At 43.0% G+C, this 13,340-nt stretch overlaps 1 protein-coding gene across 1 annotated transcript in view; it reads right to left on the bottom strand.

Annotated features, from left to right (window-relative positions):
* The window catches only part of nexmifb (neurite extension and migration factor b), a 51,816-nt gene extending 41,519 nt beyond the window's left edge, over positions 1-10,297 (bottom strand). The window contains 1 exon segment of the mRNA XM_051418903.1: positions 10,175-10,297. The gene's annotated coding sequence lies outside the window, so the exon portion shown is untranslated.
* Positions 10,298-13,340: the final 3,043 nt, after the last annotated feature.

Here is a 13,340-nt window from a genome sequence, read left to right as displayed (position 1 = left end):
CCCTCAATTTCTCGTCCACCCCCAAAATCTTAAACCAGCTTTGTTCAGTGTCAGGGCCAAAGGGGGCCAATCCCCACTGCCCTGGGGTATGGCTTGGCTTGACCACACCACATTGCAAAGGGACTTGCCATTTTCATCATGTCCAATGGGCAATTAAACAAATCTCATACTGGAGAGAAGAAGGGGGTGTGGGATAAAAGTAGGAGCTTTTCATTTAAATGGATAAGGTTAATGAGTTATTTGTATGGTTGACGTATTCCGATGGTTTAAAAGGTTAGGCGCATCTACACAGCTGCCCTTTGGAGTGATCTCCTCCGTTTCACGCTCCCTCAAGCAGTGGTAATGAGAGGTCACTGTGCACCATGAGGGCCCTGGGAGCCAGCAGCCCCGGCCAGACAGCCACACAGCAACCGTCATATAACTATTTCCTCCAAAATAAACAGGCCTTGAAGAGAGGAACAGGTCATTTCAGCCCTTTCTCTTAACCTGCCTCTCTCTCTCTCTCTTTCAATATCCCGACAAGTGGTCTGCTCTTAGCTCGCTGTGACCGGAGAACACTCCTCCCTCTTGTTTTTTTGGAACATCCACTTTTATATTTTCAATAACTGCAGGAACCTATTTTTGCTGCCTAATGGAGCCGCCCTCTTTTTTTCCCTCTAAATTCCGTTTCAGAGAACTGGCCTGTCTTCTTTACATCCGCCGCCATAATCAGACCTGCTATTTTTTGTCACTGCGTGTCTCATCAACACCTCGGTTAATCCAGTCAAAAATATCACATATTGCTGACATATAATTAGTCATGGAAAATATAACTAAATTGGAGCATGATTATGGAATAACATGCAGATAAACCGGTGCCAATTTCCATACGTACTGTCCCAGTTCTAGGCATGAACTTGGACTTTCGTTGGGGAGACTCATGAGAAAAGGGCCCACTTTGCTTAATTCTGAGCTATTGATTTGGTAATTATTTCATAAGCCGGTATGTCCAAATACTCACAGGCACAGAAAAGCCCGTATCACAGGCGGCCAGGCAGCCTGGGGTGTGTTGCTGTCAGGTTTGCCAGTGTGAGCGGACAGAGGCGGTGGGCTCTGCTTAAGACAGAGTATTGGACAAACACAAACAAACGAGGCAGCGGCCACTGTGACTCAGTGCTCTAATGAACCAGCGTATTGACTTGCTGGCTTTCTCTTTCTCTCTGCCTCCATGTCTCTCTCTCTCTCTCTCTCTCTCTCACACACACACACTCACACACACTCTGCCTCGTTCTCTCTCTCTCTCTCCCCCTGTCTGCTGTGTTTGTATGGATCCCAGCTGCCACTCGGAATACCAATTACTGTAGGCCCAGGAGTGGGGGAAGGAGAGGGAGAGAGGGATAGAGGGAATGAGAGAGAAAGAAAGAGGGATGGCAGGGAGGCAATGAAGAGGAAGAAGGGAAAGAAAGAGGAGAAGCCATGGAAAGCAGGGAGGGTCACTGGCACGCGATCCAGGAGGCTTGTCCTTACTAGGTGGCCAGGGGAAGAGACTCAGAGTCGTGGGTGAGGGCAAGGACGAGGAGGAGGAGGAGGAGGAGGAGGGGGGTCTTCATCCCTGATGCTGTGGCACCTCACAAGGAGGGAAAATCAAAAAGTGTCTCCATGTGAGACACTTACATCCCTGATGCTGTGACACTCTTGCAGCTGACGCACAAGGAGGGAAAATCAAAGGGGACCTTTTTGTGGCCTGCCAGAAATAGGTGCACCCCTGCACAGGAAGGAAGGGAGGGGGGGTGTAGAGTGTTACACAGGCAAAAGTAACATTTTCCCTGTGAATTCCTGGGACGAAGCTGGGCGCTACATCTCCCATTACAAGATACTTGTGTTTGATAAAGGGACTTGGACCGAGGAGAGCTTTTGCTTCCAGTGACACTCCTTCTCTCCCTCTCCCTTTCTCCTCTCTTCTCCAACCACCGCAACAATTCTCATGACAACCATAATGAGCATGCTCACATTCTGCACGATACCACTAATTTGAGAAATTTCCAGCACAAAGACATAATTAGACAAACTAATTAGACGAAGACTTCGCTGCACAGAGATCCTCCGCAGTTCAACTCATCCGCCTACCTGCCGATGACTAAAATAGGAAGCAGCCGTCAAGCCCATCCATGCTTATTCCCCTCAGTTAGTGCGGTGAGATGTTTGTGAGATGGCGCACAAGGGAGAATAACATGATCTCTCCCAAGGGCTGCAGCCGCTCCTCAGCAGCAGTACAGCAGTGTCTTTGTTGTGGCTTTAGTGTCACATAGGGCTAACAGGTCTTACCCAGCCACAGATTGCCTTCCTATTTATATCTGAGGCAGCAACACTGTCTGCAAAAAAGCCGACTGAGAATCTGTGCAGGCCAATACTTATACATAAGACATATTAATAAATCAGAGCGAGAGGCACTCAAATGTGCCACGAACACTTAAAAATACACAGGGTTCTGGTTGAGGTGTTCATAGTGAGCTATAGGTGAAGTGATGGGTTTTCTAATGAAGAATATGAGGAGAGTACTTAGAGAGAGTTGGAGAGGCGAGGGAGGTAGAAAGGTAATTGATTTTAAAAGTGATGGGAAAACCCACAGGTCTCAGGAGGGAGCAGCAAACCGTCTCGACGGATACAGGAGCCCCAGCTGCCTCCAAGAATAATGGAATTAATTCTTAGTCTGATTTAAATACATTTCATAATGGGAACTTAAATTAACATTTCCTAAAGCCCCCAGAGATGGAGTCAAAGTGTAAATTGTTACAAAATGTTTTACTTTTCTTCCGACAATAGAGCCTTTGTCCTCTGAATGTGTGTTCCTCGTAGGCACTCAACGAAGGAGAAGTTATCCAAATAACAGGGTTCGCTCGTTATCATTTTTGTACAGAGTAAGATGAAAAAAACATAAATAATTTTATTATAGTACGAATGCAGACTGACTCGCGCATACACAAAAACAAACTTCCGTGCCCACATAAAAGCTCATGGGGCCAAATAAGCATGTGCACATGCGTACGTACACATTCATATTTTCAACAGCTTGGCAGGCTGTCACTGCATTCACTGCGGAGCCTCGGTAGTTGTAGGCAGATTTGTAAGAGTAATAGAGAGAGACAGACGGGTGTTTGTTATTGTTAATTTTCTGTCAGGTTACTAAGTCCAGGTAGACTCTAGGATTAACAGTCTGCACAGAGGGATTCTGTAAGCACTGGCTGCCCCTAAAACACATAATTTATACGCACAAACACACACACACACACACACACACACACACACACACATACACACTGTAACACGTACACTATGCACATAGATACCTCTCCCCACCTCTCCAGAGGCCTCATCACTGGAGCCAAAACACTGCAGCAGCATACATCTTTGATAGTGACTTTAAACCTATTAGATAATTTGGCTATAAAGTATGCATGCAGACTGTACACTAGCTCTCCCCTGACAAAGGGTTTCTCTCAATGGAATTACCTGCATAAATAAACCATATAAGCAAATCCCCAAATAGTGCACACAAAAGGCAAAGCAAAAAGGAGCCCTCATACACGAGCATATATATGCACAGCTCAGAGAAAGATCTCAAAGGAGCAGGTTATACACAACGCCATTTGAACATAAAAGGAAAATATCTGGTGTTGTGATGAGCCCAAAGTATTTAGCCCATAGTGACAGAAACATCGCTGTATCAGTAACAGAAAGAAAGATTACTGGACAATATGGATGAGGGGCCAAACATGTGCTTTCTGTTGCATATTCAAACCTTATTTATGCTTTTTTAACTATTACTAAAATATACTCTGTTTACTGTAAAATAAGACATTAAAATCGGAAGATGAATCACTATTAAGGTGCTAAACTTGTTATGTGTTCAATGTTTGGTAATTTTGCTTGAAAAAAAGATAATTTTTCTATTGATTGACAAATCAATTTATTGACTAATCGAGTCAGCCCTAGTCTTAACACAAAGCAACCAAACAAGAACTTTACTTAAATGAAACACAGTTTAAAATGAGCTAAAGTATGATTCTGATTGGCCGAGCATTCAGTGCTAGCCTTCAAGACTTGACAGGTGAGTCAGCACTCAAAAAGTTAAAACAAAAAGGTCAAAAAGGTTTAATACCAGAGCCCTAATCATGATAGATTTGATACCTAAAACGTTATGGTATTATAGAACATCACTTTCCTTTTTCGTTGCCTTTTTGTTGCAAAAACATGCGACTATTTGAGGTAAAAATATCTAACAAAAAGAAATATCACATACATAAATTGAATAATAAATGTTGCACTTCATACAAAAACAAAGTTAAATACCAAAATTGTCATTGCACGGAAAGTCTGGAAACTATTCAGCAAATCCAGATCTCATGAACTCCAATAGTATACAAGATATAACAAAGAATCTCTGAGGCTTTGTGTGACTAAATGATGAATTAGCTCTTTTATCAGCAGCGGCTACGCTGAGGTGCATATTTGACTCCTACTGGAAAGCATTTTACTGGCTCAACTGTGATATATGTGGACTGTATTCTGACAGTGTCGCTGAATGATGACTTGGGGAAATGGGTTAGAAGAGCACTGAGAGATAGCCAGTTGAAAAATGTCTATTTGCGCATGACAAAGCTTCAGTACGTCACTGAGCGTTGCTGTCAGGGGCGAGACCCAGAATAAATGTGATGCAGGCATCCTGGCCCTTCATGTCTCTTTATGCTACAATTAGCTACTTCCTTATGACAGCAAAGACTGGGTCACTGTCAAAATGCAAAACAAATTTGCATACGTGTGTGTGTGTGTATGTGAGGAGTCACAAAGCTGAAGAACCCAGAGCCAGCAGAAATTCTTACTGGCGTGTACAAACACTGGGAAACAAGCAAGTATACACACAGCTGTATATCCTAGAAGTCAGAGAGCCACAATACACACTTCATACTCTCTTACTGCAATGCATCTGAAATGAGAAGTCCTAATTATTATTTCCATTGTGCCCCACTCCTGTGACAAGGACCACTAGCTGTGAATGATTATAATTATTACTCGTAGTAGAATAGCAGTCATGCTGTTGTATCATCAGCAACATCATCCAACAGATCAGGGTCAAATCCAACTTGAAATTCATGTATGCAATTCAATTCACATTCTCTGTGTTAAGATATTCAAAAACATTTCTCATTTGACTTCTGCTTAGATGTGTCATGCATGGATTATGTTTTGCCTCTGGCATGCTATGGTAAATGGAAAGTAAAGCGCCATTCGTCAGCTGACTGTATCTGACAGGAAGACTATTGCATCTGTTCAACAGGCTTTTGTCATTCTGCTCTCCACATCAACCGCAACGTATGATAAAATACCTATTGGATTCAATTATTGCTAATGTTTGATTAGGGCACAAAGCCGGAGTCTCCACAAACAGCAGCACAATTAAAGCGAAATGAATTACAACAAATCTTAGGCCGAGCCCTATCAATGCCATAAATTTCAGAAACCCAACTTGTACACTGTGAAAAGATTTACAGCAAAATATAGCCTGTCTCTTATTTGTACATAAATTCACAACATCGTTTAGAGTAGCAAACAAGCCTGTCTTGAATGGCTGGTAATTATGTACAGCAGCAAATAAAGCGTGGTTCCTTTCTGAAGCACTGGTGCCTTGTTAAGTGGTGAACAGACAAAACAGCATTTAGAAAATGAAAGGTGGAGGGAAACATCCAGGGCACAGCGAGCTTCTCTCCCATTAGAAACAACACTGTCTGTCTCACGACCGTTTGTTTGTTCCAACTGGCTGTGCTGGGAGGACGCACCCTGAACCCCCACCACCAACAGTAACTATGTCTCTCCCTTTTTTCTGTCCCCTCTCCCTCTGTCTGTCCAGCCCTTCCTCTAATCTTCCCACCATGTCCATCCCCCCTCTCCTCTGCAGCTCCTCTGTTGTCTCCTCTCTCACAGTAAAACCTACCCTATGTTTTTCTCCCTTTCTCATCATCAACCCCTTTTTTCATCTCTCCCTCCCTCCCCCCCTTTTCCATCCACCAAATCAAAGATAAGGCTAATGAAGGTGGCTTATGATTCCCGCATTTAGGACCCTGACGGTATACATGTCCAGTGTAACATGGATATGTGGCTCCTCCGGCTCCAACATGCGGAATTAAAAAAAAGAAAGAAAAATGTTCAAATTAGACAAGGGGCGATGAATCTATTAGTGTTATTATATAACAAAAACCAGAGCTGTTATTGCCACTGTGTGTGCCATTACAAAGGGAACAATACATGGGAGCACACTGTGTGAAACCAATTAAAATCCAGCTCCGTCATATAGCTTCCTCCCTCCCGAGTCATGTTGTGAATATGTCGCTTTCACACCATTCATGTTAGTGCACCTGTGTCCACTGCATTAAATCCCCACCTCTTTCGGCTCCTTCTCAAATTTCCCAGCATCACATCTCACTATCTGTTTCAAGAATCCCATGAGTTGAAATACAAGGGGGCCCGAGAGAGTGTGAGCAGAACGGGGGAAATTTCACATTATCTATCCATCTGCAATATAAGGGTCTGATGTGGAAGCAGGAAATGAGCTATGAACGTCAAGCCCGCATGCTCATGGTCCCAGCGGCCACCAGCCTACATTTTGAGATCAAGTAGGCAACGTGGAAAGTGGTTTAATAGACCCCAGTTTAATTGGACTTTTATTTGTTAATGGCAGAAATCCTGATGCATTACTTTAATTATCCTGGCAGAACTAATTCATGAACACGGTGCAAAAACGTGGCTGGACTTGGCATTCAAATAGCATCCCAATGCTTTCCCCTCTCTCTCTCTCTCTCTCTCTCTCTCTCCCTCTCTCTCTCTCTCTCTTTTAAACCTCCTGTCCTCAAAGTACTCTTGCTTCTGCCTTCTACAGGAATCTCTCTGATAGGACTTGTGATGGTTTAAACCCTCAGTGTACTTTAAGCAGCCTGCTGAATTCAGAGAAAGAGGAGAGGAGAGCACTAAGGCCATTTTTCCCCTAAAAGCGCTGGGGCCCACCCAGATCCTATATGTGTCCATGTTTGCCAGGCCCTCTCAAAGTGCAGAGCAGCCCTTGTCGGTTTGGCTGCTGCTATGGAGGGGGGGAGGTGGGGAGAAGGGGGGCTCTCCCCCTGCAGAGCGCTGGTCCAAGACAACCACAGGCAGCCTCTGCTCACATCTACACTCAGCCCAATCACATGTCAACCTCTCTGTCAATGCCGACCAGCAACCAATCAAGGGAGAGATCCTTAATGTCTCTCTGATCGCGCTGTTTTTAATTCATTACATGACTGCACTGTAACAGTTTTGCCTCAGTGCCTCACGCCTCGTACTGACACATATTTTCTAAAACAGGGCATTCTTTAAAGTAGATTAGAACAGTTTGCCTGTCAGCTACAGAATCTTGCCTCTCTCAGCCACTCTGTATGTGTGTGTGCTGCAGGATGTGTTTGAGTATGTTTACGTGTGTGTGCATGAGTATGCCAGTAGCGTGCAACTGCAAATGTGTGTGTGTCTTCCTGGAACAGCTCCCGTCTGGGGGGGCAGAGCAGGCAGCAAAGAGCTCAGCAGCGCTTCAGTCCCTCAGGACATGCTGCAGCTCTCTCCTCACGGCCATGAAAAGCAATCAGAGCCCAGCCTTCTCCCCTGGACTTACCTCTGCCTTTAATTACAGAACTCAGCAGCGGCAGTAGCACAGAGAAAGACTGCCTCCGCTGGGCCACAGCCAGCATGTCACAGCCTAAACGCAAGGCTGGGGTCGACGCAGCAGGCCTCTGCATACAGTGACCTGACACAAACACAGTGTGCTTAAGCATACAGTCGATCCTGATGGGCTCAGCATGCGTCTACATAGACTGGTACAGAACTAAGGTGCTTTTCATACTGTAGTGATAAAATGTGCAGAGAAAACTGCAGCACTCCAAACATAGAACCAAGCAGGGCACCATATATGCAAGGAAAGCCCTTTTTGTGTGCTTTTGTGGGCTCTGTATTCTGCCATTTGTAAGTCAGAACTAAAAGCTACCCGGAAAAACCTGATTACTATAATATTAACAATTACACAAACAAACATTTACGATACCGCAGTGCTGTATCCTGATTGGTGCTTCTTTTCTTTATCCCTCTTTATAGTGATTAGAACACACAAAGTGTAAAATATGACTCAGAAACATGATTCTCATCTATGAATAATGTGTCCACTGCTAAGGAGAAAAGGATGATTGATTGAGGATCCGTTCATTCTGTATAACTGAGACTCTCTTCCATTCGACAGACGTGGTAGTAGAGGCCCAACACATGTGCCTGAAGGCTGAAGCAGAGGAGAAGCCACAGAGCACACATGGGCAGGGGAAGATAAGAGACTATGTACACAAGCTGCTGGTTTTTATTGCTGCAACATAACGCTCGGATAGCATTTTAAACACATTTTCAGAAAACCTTCCAGCACTGTCCTTGCTACTGTGGAACAGAGCCATGGTGTTGAAATGTGTCATTGGGCTCAATTTCTCACCCAATTTCAACTGAACGGAGAACGGCACTTGAGTGAGCACAATGAGACTGACCAGGAGGAGACGTGAATGGCAAATGCTATTAAGATAAACCTCAAACACAGAATGAAGACACAGTTTGATATGACAGCTCCTCTTAAGTTTACACATCTATGATCTTCAAACAAGGCCAGGCAGCCAGAGCAAGGAGTCCCTCTCCCCCCTCTAAGTGTCACATGGCCTGGAGCCCAATGGTGTGACGGCACACATGATAACACATGATAATGACTCCCACATCAACATGTCAACTCAATTTGGCCCTCTTATAGGCTCTCTTTGACTCAATCAATGCATGGCCTTCCATCTGGTTTCCACTGCTGTCTTCACATTAGAGGAGAGGGTACTGACAGGCATTTTACTAACAGCTGCCCCCATCGGTTTAACAATACATTTCATTTTTTTTAAAGCAAATCTTCCACAAAAATAACCCAACACGTGCTGAAAAGCCCAAAAACACCCTGTCAAATCGGCTAATAAAAGCTCAAAAACATTAATCAAACCAAGTCGTGTCAGGTCGACAACTGTGTGCTGTGCTGATCCTTAATTGTGGCGATAAATTCACCAACTTCTTATTTTGAAAATCCCATCACGCAAGGCATCCCAATAAACATCAGCCAGGCAAATTTCTAGCTCATTAAAATTTAATCCAATTAAAAGCCTATTTAAAAAATAAAAAAAAAGTTAACAACTGATTCTAACACCTCCACAAAACCACAGCACAGAGGCTGTTATTATGGGCTGCAGCTCATTATTCTCTAGCATGGCTTGTCTGGCTCTCAGTGTGGCTGACTGGGACATCCAGTAAACATCTGTCATGAGGCATCCTTAAAGGGGAGCACAGACACAGTAAGCTACTGATCTAGTGACCCCACAGTGCAGGCATTCACACATGCCTTGGTGCACCTGTGTGTGTGCTCTGCTATCATGATGTTTAGGCCAATTTCTTAAAAGAATTGTGTGCTTATAAACCGTTTATGAATCATTTATTCGGCACATCACAGTGGAGGGGCCTAGCTGTAAGATGATGTGTTATCCCATTGGGTTTCAATAGCCCATTCATGAATCATTCATTGGTTTGGACTATAGATTATTCCCCCTTATTCATTTCTTATTCATTTTGGGGGGGCAGCACTGCTCGGGATGCATACCGTTGATTCAAAATGACGTCCACAGGCCACTGTTTGTCTTCAAAACATACAAACAGTGCAAAGGCAACTGGCATCAATATGAACAACCACACGTGGTATCTGTATTTGTGTTGAATTTCCGAGCCTTAAGCGAATAGCTCCGTGCCTGAGCTTTAAAGAAAGTGGGGGTATTTTTCGCAGGGAATAGATAATCGATGGAGCAGAGACGAATGAATGTAGGCTACGACAGCTGTCCCAAGGAGGCAGGGCAGCTACTACACCGCATGCTTGGTGTGTTCTCCCTTTTCAATAAAATGTCCGATCAGATCAAATCAAGCAAAAAAGCAGGCATATAAATCAGCGTGTGTATAAATCAAGCTGTCATGTGCATACCTAAGAGAGAGAGAGAGAGAGCTCCCTATTCAAACACACACACACACGGCACACGCTGAATAGCAGCATAATAACGATTTCACTGCCTACCTCCAGAGCGTATGCGCCCAAACTGCGTTTTTTTCCCCCGTCGCAATGGGATCCTTTCTCAGCCGCTTTGGACAGTATCAGAGATGCGTCTTTCCCCCGAAATGCAAACACTTCCCCTGCATGTCTTCCCCCCACCCACCCTCCCCGCCACCGCCACCACCAGCAGCAGCAGCAGCAGCAGCAGCCCGGGCCTCCAGTAATAGCAGGTGGACGCGCCTCTCAATGATGGAGACAGCGCGACTCTCCTCTCCCCCGCCGCTCCATTTTCAATTACGGAAGAATTCGTATTCCAGGAAACGCGCTATAGGGCAGCCAGCATGTCCTAATATCGCCTCCTTTTCTCGGGACAAACAGGGGCCGTCGCCTCTCAAACTCCCGATTCGCGGCGCCCCCTCGCCTGTGATCTACCTTTTTTTTTTTTACGAGATGCTTGATGTTGCCATTGTCACGGCGTATTTTTTCTTCCTTTTTTTTTTTTTTTTTGCAGCTGGACCTCTCCCCCTCCTTGCGGCGCGCAGTCTCGTAGGCGCGCACTTGGCTTGCTCCCCCTCCGATTCTTCTCGGTCCGACCTATGAGCGCGCACAGCCAGCCGACGCAGGGCCACGCACTGCTTTGACGGACGCGCTGAGCAAATCAGGTAGCCCTCTCCAAATAGGACTGTATCATAACAGGGCAACTGCAATGACATGAATAATGAATACGCTACTCATGTATGTCTATGCTGGATGATAGGCCCACTCATAACACTTACCGGACTGGAGGCAATATTTGGATAGAGTCTCTCTCTCTCTCTCTCTCTCTCTCTCTCTCTCGCTCGCTCTCTCTCTCGCTCTCTCTCTCAATATCAACTGAATCTGCAACAAAAAAAGAAGAAATAAATCAACGAATAATCGATTTAATAGCCTACATTGAAGACGTGTGAATCAAAAGTACAATGGGATATTTGTAGCCCAATAGCGCATCAATTATTAATTGTCGATTGATCTTGTCACGTTTTCAACAGAGCTCAGTTTTGTCATATGAGAGCTCTCAGTGCAAACAGGCCACACGATGTACTGTAAACATGTGAGTCAGTGGAGGGCAGCAGGACTGTACACAAACACTTTTAATTCCTTGATGCACTTTTTGTACATCGAAATCTTAAAGATCCCCCGAAACATTCATTAAGACATATTCACAAAGAGTCTGCTTGGAACAAAAATGTGTGTTTGTGTATAATTTCCATTGATTCTCTACTTCTATAAGAATCTAATAATATGCAAATTCTTTTTATTTTTACTTTTCTTTAAGTTTTTCTGTTGGACACAAGATGTCTCCTACGTCACTATAAAGTCCATTCTCAGTGTTTGTGCACTTGTGGATTCAAGTTTCTACATCACACCTGTATAAGTTGCAAACTGGACCAGGACTGACTTCTATACTATTCCTGATGTCACAAATCATGCTCATAGGCCACGCCCCCTTATTAAAATCGGATTTTCAATGAGCTCAGAGAAACTTTCCACTTTCAGCAGATAAATGTGAAAAAATCCTGCTTGTGTCAAACTCTGCACATACATGATTCAAACATCACACTGTAGGAGCAAGAAGAAAAACATATTTGGAGGGGGACTTTAAATATAGCCTAACATTAGTTGATAATCAATTAATCAATGGACAAGAAATATTTCTTTGATAATTAATTGCTTATCGAGTAAAGTGCCAAACGTTTGCTCGTTACACATAATGTTTTATGTCATTGTTTGGATTTTGGACTGTGGGTCAGACAAACCTTGACCATTAGTTTGGGCTGCAACTGTTACATTCATTATTGATTAATCTCCACTCATCAATTAAGTGTTTGCTCTAAAAATGTCAGAAAGCAGTAAAAACCTTCCAATCACATTGGCTAAACTGCATGATTTGTCTGACCTGCTGTCTGATATTCAGTTTACTATCACAGAAGCCAAAACACAGAAGATATTCACATTTAAGAGAAACTGGAAGCAGTGAATGTTTGGAATTTTGTAAAAATGATTGATCAATTATCCAAATTCTTATCCATCTATTATATTTACTGTCATCTTGAGACTCTTCAGTCCCCATCTTCACTAGTGTGAAGGTAATATAAATGTCTAATCAAGTCCAATGAAACAGAACTGCTAAACTAAACAACTGATTTGTTGTATACAATTGAGCTGTAATAGCCTCCAATAAAACAGAGACAAAAATATGTAGGTCACACACAATATTTAGAAGTATCACATGTAAGAAGACAGATTGTTGCTTATTATTGATCACATTCATGCACACATTCATATAATATAAAACATGCATGCTGGTATGTATTTGTGGTCTTGATCTACAGTATCTGTAACTCACGTGCACATACGCACAGAACATTACCTTGGAAATAGATGAGTAGCATTTATTTTATTAACTATGTTTTCACTTTCTGTGTACAAGAACAAGACTCAATACTGACACCATAGTAACAGAAATTATATCCACGTTTCTTAAAATATCTTTTCAACTGCAGTCATCTTTACAGATGTTTCCAGGAAGAGATAAATTGGCTTAGAGCTTCTCTTAAGCACAAGTTGATAACAAAACTCAAGGCTGTAAGAGCAGAACATTTTCATGCTGGTATAATTACAGAGTTTCTTCATGTCTTTACAGTAAACAGAGGTAATCGCTGCTGCAGTGCAATGAGTGCAACATGAAATGATAGGCTCAACTATACAAATTATCACTGAAGATGGCAGCCATCCATCATCTGTATAAGATAAAGCATTGATCATCGGAGATAATGTAATTATCATAAAGGCTGTCATAACAATTATTGCAGCAAGTTCTATATCCAGCTAGCTTAAGATATCAACTGCAAACACTTTTTTCATTCATTTTAAGTGATTTGACTCATAATCCATTTATTAAAGTAACAGCTGAACTAACAGTTTATAGCATATTTATAGAATAAAAAACAACATACTATAATGTAAATTTAAAAAAAAGAAGAAACAAAGATTGACACGTTGTTTGCATTTCTGTATTTCAGAGAAACAGCATCACTAACAAGCCCAAACAGCTGTCCATAACATCTGGTATAAGCTTTTCAGGTCCCAATTCTTTTTACACAGATGTGGAGTGAATTCATCGTACCGTCCATATTTCTGTGTTTTTGGA

This window comes from Dicentrarchus labrax, unplaced genomic scaffold (assembly GCF_905237075.1).
Source record: "Dicentrarchus labrax unplaced genomic scaffold, dlabrax2021, whole genome shotgun sequence".
NCBI classification, from domain to species: Eukaryota; Metazoa; Chordata; class Actinopteri; family Moronidae; genus Dicentrarchus; species Dicentrarchus labrax.
Note: the sequence above shows the minus strand (reverse complement) of the source record. Positions and strands in the feature narration are given on the sequence as shown.